This window comes from Trichechus manatus, unplaced genomic scaffold (genome assembly GCF_000243295.1).
Source record: "Trichechus manatus latirostris isolate Lorelei unplaced genomic scaffold, TriManLat1.0 scaffold00180, whole genome shotgun sequence".
In the NCBI taxonomy this organism is placed as follows: Eukaryota; Metazoa; Chordata; class Mammalia; order Sirenia; family Trichechidae; genus Trichechus; species Trichechus manatus.
The window spans coordinates 1,332,630-1,339,422 of record NW_004444116.1 but is presented as its reverse complement, the minus strand read 5'-3'; the positions used below and the strand labels follow the sequence as shown (position 1 = coordinate 1,339,422).

The following is a 6,793-nucleotide window of genomic DNA, read 5'->3' as shown; positions in this document are numbered from 1 at the left end:
GCAGCGTATTTGCTTTTTTTTTTCTGTCTTGGTAAAGTTAGCATAAAGATAAAAGATAAAAGTTTCAGTGGAGATATAATTAGACTGAAAATTCCTTAAATAACCCATGAAGTACAGTATACAGAATCTATAGATGATTTAATGAGACACTTTAAATTTCTTAGGCAATGTTATTCTATGACCCTCAGTTAATTCTTCAATTGTTTTCTTACTGGGGAATCCCTGGTGAACAAAATTTGTGAGGGAATGAAAATTTAGTGGGGAAATAGAACATGTATCCAGTAAATCAACTAAGTTCAGGGATAGGATAAGTGCTACATACAGTAAAGCCAGGGAAGATTAGAGGGAATCACTCAGCAGGGTGGTAAGTAAGGAATTAACTCATGAAAAGTTAAGGGCTTACTCATCGTTTGGAGTGCCTGGAAATAAAGTTATGCCGCCAGCCGACGAGGATGGGATTCGAACCCACGCGTGCAGAGCACAATGGATTAGCAGTCCATCGCCTTAACCACTCGGCCACCTCGTCACACAAGGATTTGTGTTCCTCAATTTCTTCCTGTGTGCAGTGCTCCCAGGCGTTTTGTACCAATTCTGTGTATCTAATCGCCCTTTCTCTGCTTTAATCCTCACAACCAAACTGAGTCCGGTATCAATAAGGTATGTTTCACAACCACCATAAAGCCGACAAATATCTAAAAACAGGTTGAACAAATGCCTGGCACGCATTGTTGGATGCAAGTCAACCGGGCTTGCTGACCCTGCTCCAGCCCACCGTCCTGAGTGCCCCCAGAGACACACTTGGGACTCCCACAGGTCCCTCTGCCGCTGCACTTTGCATTTAAGGGACCGATTTCCTTGCTTCCTGATCAAGACTTCTCCCGGGATTCCTGTTTTCTGGGAGGTCCCGGAAACCTGGCTCCGTGATTCCTTTTCAGTTGCTTCGGTATTATGCCCGACAGCCGGGAGACGCCTCTCTAGGGCATGGCATTGATCAGTCTGCGACACGTCGGCAACAGGCAGAACAAGTTTTGGAAAAAAGTAGACAAGTGTTAGCGCCCGTATGGGGCTCTTATGGCTCGCTGGAGGAGCGGAACAAATGAAGTCGTTCCTATCATAGAGCAAGATCATAGACTGGCTCTCGCCAAAAACTGGGAAGGGCAGGTGGGGTACAGGAGTCAGGATGCCTGGGTCCTTGTTGTGGCTCTTTCCTAAGTCACTTTACTAACTCCAGTCTCCATTTCGGAAGCCAAACTGAGTCACCCCTAATGTCCCTTCTAGCTCTGACAACCTGAGAAGCCTCTTCCACTAGTGACAGATTGTGTGCTTTTTGATATTCAGGCAGAACTGTGGAATGGTAATTTTTCTTTCCTACTGAATGTTTTCTACCAGAATGCTCCTTAGAAGCACGGATGGCAAGACTTCGTCTCACATACTTTGGACATGTTATCAGGAGGAACCAGTCCCTGGAGAAGGACACCATCCTTGGTAAAGTAGACGGTCAGCGAAAAAGAGAAGGACCCTCAATGAGATGGACTGACACAGTGGCTGCAATGATGGGCTCAAGCTTAATTAACAACGATTGTGAGAATGGCGAAGAACCCGGCAGTGTTTCGTTCTGTTGTACATAGGATCACTGAGTCGGAACTGACTTGACAGCACCTAACAACCACCACCAAAATGTTGGTGCTTTTTCCTCCCTATGAAATCCCTTACCTCTTTCACAGCTTTGTTGGGAGGAACCCTCTTCTCTCTCACCCAAGTTTTCACTGAATTTCAAAATACCTGCAATCAGAACAAAAGAACCCATCAGGGAAACTTCACCCACAATACTAAATGGAACAATCTTATTTGTTCCTTTGAGTGGGGTGAGTATGTTGCAGTTTTTCTTACCTTGAGTGGTCCACTAACCCTCACATTCGCTCTTTACAAACTTAAGTGCAATCTGGTTTCATGCAAGTAACTTCAGAACTATTTCTAGGAAAAGCTTGGGGGTGGGGATTTCTGTTATTCAATAAACAAGAGTTTCACTGAGGTTTGACTGAGACCACTCTTCCTCCAACTATAAGACAGAGGATGTATTTGTTTCAGTGATCATATTACACCAATACCAGAGTAGGCAAACAATAACAATTATTAAATGAATGGATGAAATATTTTAGATTTGATATGAAAGAAGCACTAAGCACCAGAATCAAGGTACCTAGAAAGGGTGTTTTCATTTAATTAAACCTCTTGGTTAATAACTTAGTTTTTGTTTTTAATCATAAGGTTGTGGTGAGTATTAAATAAGTTAACATCAGTAAAATGCTTAGAAAATTGTCTTGCAAATAGTAATCCATATGTAAGTCATTTGACATTACTGTAGTTGTTTTTATTACTGTAATTATACTCAACAAGAAAAGAAAACCAAGCTTAAAAAAAAATAAAAACATGTATGAGAGAGTTTAGTTAATATAAGTGAGGGCCATTTAGCTTCAGCCTTAATTTTATGAAGGTTCTAAATTTAGATTTTCATGCTATCTTCAAAGGATATTATACATACAACCATTGTGTATTTATTTTGTAAGAGTTAACTTAAGGGTTTTTAATATGTCTAAATATTTCTAAATCTTATTTAGTGTTTATTTTTTATACACTAGGAATGGAAATGGCATGAACCTTTTGCAACTTATGAAAGGACCTGACTGATATAAAAATTTCTGGAAGGATTGCAAACAAATTGTCAACAGCTGGTATCTCTAAGGGTGGGATTATGAAGGTTTTAAACTTTCTATATTAAACATTTTTGCAAGATTTTACTTTTTTTCTTTGCCATGAGTATGTGTTACTTAATAATTTAATTTAAAAAGATAAATTTAAACAAATTATTTAAAGGCAAGAGTGGTGAACAGAGCCAAATGCTGCTCAGAAACTTTGCAATATGTTAGTTAAGAAATGACCATTAAATCAACAACAACCATTTTTAGATGTAACAGGATGGCTTCTCCTTTCGACAGCTTATAGGTCCAGCTGGCAGACACTACCTGTGAGAGGTCTGATTCTACAAACTACTTTAGGAAGATGGGAAACCACCTTTTATATGTGTTCCATAGCCTAGTGTTTAGAGTTGCTAGTTGGTAAGTCAAGCTCTTGCCTGCGCTTTCTTCCTGCCAAAGCTTTGTAACCTCACTTATTACTTCTCACCAAACTACAAAGCATCAGGGGCTACACTTCCCACCCTTTTCTCAATGGGGATCTGGTTTACATTTTCCGTTTCCACAGATGGAGCATATGATTTCCAGGAAAAGATACTTAATCACAAATCCCTCTGAAGCAGAGTCTACGCAGACTTCCCACTAGGTGCCCTGCATTAGTCCCTTGTATTTCAACCCCTTCCTCTCATGACCTGTTTGTTCTCCTGATCTTTCAGCTCTAACGTTTGACCCTTCAGCACAAGTTGAACCAAATGCCTGGCACACAACCAGTCCCTGACCCCCTGTAGTTTGGTGAGAAGTAAGAAGTAGGGTTAGGAAGCTTTGGCAGGAAGAAAGCCCAGTGGGGCAAAAGTTAGAAGGAAAGTTAAAAGAATCTCATTACCCTCCGTGTCTGTTATTCCCATTTTTTCTCTCCTTCCCTACAAGTATTGATGCAACTAAATCACTGAGTGGTCTGTGGGATTTACTGTTCAGCCTTGGAACATCTCTATTTAGATCCTTCTTAATATGTTTTAGATGAAGAAAGAGGAGACTTCAGAAAATCTACCAGGAAACAAATTTCAACTGTGGGCCTAATGAAATCACATCATCCACACATCCATTCTCTCAACAGTTATTTAACAAATGTCTTCTATTCCAGGTACTGTGCTAGGCACAGTGTACACTGTCTAGATGGGGAAGACAGACATCTAAACAAAAGAGAGCACATAAGTACATCATTACAAATTGTGTTAGAGCTATGAAAAAGGTACCTGGTGCCATGAGAAAAACCATAAAGGAGAATGAATTTTAATTGGGAGATTAAGAAAGATGTCTCTGAATAGACATCCTTTAGGTTAATAGGTAATACCTAGAGTAAAACCTGAGAGAAGAGTAAGAGATAGCCAGGGGGAAAGGGAAGCAAAGGGCATTCCAGGCAGAGTATCCTGAGCATGTATGAAGTCCCCAAAGCAGGAAGATATGGGAAAGTTAGAAGAACTGAGAAAAGACTAGCATGACCTGAACAGAAGTGAGCAAGGGAGAGAGTAGGGACATGATACTGGAGAGGTTGGCCAAAACATATAGGCAATGAATACCATGTTTAGGATTTGAGATTTTACCCAAATTGCAATGGGAAGTTATTGAAACTTTTGAAGTAGGGGATGGATATGACTTGATTTGTGTTTTTGAAAGATTATTCTGGCTATTCTGGAGAGAATAGGTGGCAAGAATTCATGTGAGCAGACCAGTTGAGAAGCTGTCATGGATTGAATTGTGACCCCCAGTGTCAACTTGGCTAGACCATGATTCCCAGTATTGTGTGGCTGTCCTCCATTTTGTGATCTGATGTGATTATTCTATGTATTGTAAATCCTAACCTCTATGATGTTAATGAGGTAGGATTAGAGGCAGTTATGTTAATGAGGCAGGACTCAATCTACAGGATTAGATTGTATTTTGAGTCTATCTCTTTTGAGATATAAAGGAGAGAACCAAGCAGAGAAGAGAGGGACCTCATACCACCAAGAAAGAAGCACTGGGAGTGGAGCGTGTCCTTTGGACCTGGGCTCCCTGCACTGAGAAGCTCCTAGACCAGGGGAAGATTGATGACAAGGTCCTTCCCCCAGAACCGATAGACAGAGAAAGCCTTCCTTGGGGGCTGGTGCCCTGAATTTGGACTTCTAGCCTCCTAAACTGTGAGAGAATAAATTTCTGTTTGTTAAAGCCATCCATTTGTGGTATTTCTGTATAGCAGCATTAAATAACTAAGAGAAGCCATGGCAGCAGTCAGCATGAGAGATGGTGTGGCTTGGACTAGAAGAGTAGCAATAGGAATGGAGAGAGGTGGATGGTTCCAGCATATATTTTTGAGATACTATTTGCAAGACCTGGTGATGGTTTGGATACACACTGTGAGGGACAAGTAGGGTGACCAACTCATCCCAGTTTGCCTGGAACTTTTCTGGTTTTAGCACTGAAAGTTCTATATCTCTGGTAGCTCCCTTAGTCCAGGGCAAATTTAGACAGGGAAGGACCAAGAATGATTCTCATGCTTCTGGCATGAGTAGTGGGGCAAACGAAGGTGATATTAATTGAAATTGGGAAGAGTGGGAGAGTAACCGGTATTCGGGAAGACAATTAAGCTTTTGCACCTTAAGACTGGTCATAAATATATGCAAGCCAAATGTCTGAAGTAGAATTTTTTCCCCCTCATCTTAAAGTCAAGGAAAGAATTTGGCTTTTTAATGGACCATAGGAAATACCAGATTTACATACATTTATATTTCCTGGATTTACAGAATAGGGAGCTTTCCTTTCTTATTCAAGATTTTGACTACAAATAATAAATATTCTGGAATAACACAGTGCTGAAGGCTGGGGGCCAGCATTTCCACTGAGATAAGAATCTCTTCTAAACTATGACATAAAACTTCGATTCTATCCCATTTGTTTTATTTAGTGTTTGGAGACAATTCTCAGAGAAAATATTTGCTCCTCAATGAATTGTGAGTGAAATGTAGGGAAACTCTCCTTCCCCTTTCCCAGCCGATGTTTCATCATTGATCTTGCCCCTTTTTGATGATTAATTTTATTTGTCAACTTGGCTAGGTTCTGGTTCCCAGTTGTTTGACCAAATACTAGTCTAGTTGCTGTTCCATAATGTAATCTAATGTAAATTATAATATAATTACTTTCCATAATGTAATCTAATCTAATGTAATCAATTAATCCGTTGAAAAGGGAGTTTCCTTAGGGTATGTTCTGCCTCCAGAATATAGACAGATATTTTGGCAAGATTTCATGCTGTACTCTTCCCATCACCTGATCTACTGGATCTTGGGGCACAAGGCTGCAGGAGTGTCCACGCTGTCACTTGACCTACAGATTTTAGACTTGCAAGCACCCCACAATCATGTGAGTCAATTCCTTGAAGTGAATCTCTTCCCTTTTTCTCTCTCTCTCTATATGTGTGTGTATGTGTGTGTAAATATATGAATGTATACAAACACACACATATACTTGTCTCTCTGGCGAACTCATTATTTTTGTCTCTTCCAATTTCATTCAAAATGTTCTTCTTTCTTTGGGGCTTGCATTCAAGTCTTTCGGGTTATGGATGGTAATTATTCTTCAAAGGCAGACATTAACTCAATGTTTCCTGACCTCCAGAGTTCTGGCAAGGCTTTCGCTTGATTGTAAATGTTCTTAAGTATTAATTTCTTCTAATTGGCTTGAAATGAGCAGGTGATAAAACAAGAATTGCAAGCTGGTCCATCAAAGAAAAGTGACCTGGCATCTAAGTTGCATTGGCTGCTGTCTAAGAATTTAGTAAACTAAAACTACTCACTCTTAAAAATAGAAATCAAACTTTTTTATAACGATAACTAGCTTGTCTAACAAATGGCTGACTTTGGTAAACTGTGGGCACTTTCCAAAATTTTTGTTTTGCGGTACTCTCGTTGTTGTTCTTAGGTGCTATGGAGTTGGTTCTGATTCATAGTAACTGTCATGGTTTGAATTATGTCCCCCAAAAACTGTGTGTATCAATTTGGCTGGGCCATGATTCCCAGAATTGTGTGGCTGGCCTCCATTTTGTGATTGTAATTTTATGTTAAAGA

At 40.0% G+C, this 6,793-nt stretch overlaps 1 non-coding gene across 1 annotated transcript; it reads right to left on the bottom strand.

The window, feature by feature from the left end:
• Positions 1-444: 444 nt before the first annotated feature.
• TRNAS-GCU (transfer RNA serine (anticodon GCU)) lies at positions 445-526 on the bottom strand. The gene has a single exon. It is a non-coding gene; the product is annotated as a tRNA-Ser (tRNA).
• Between the last annotated feature and the right edge of the window lie 6,267 nt (positions 527-6,793).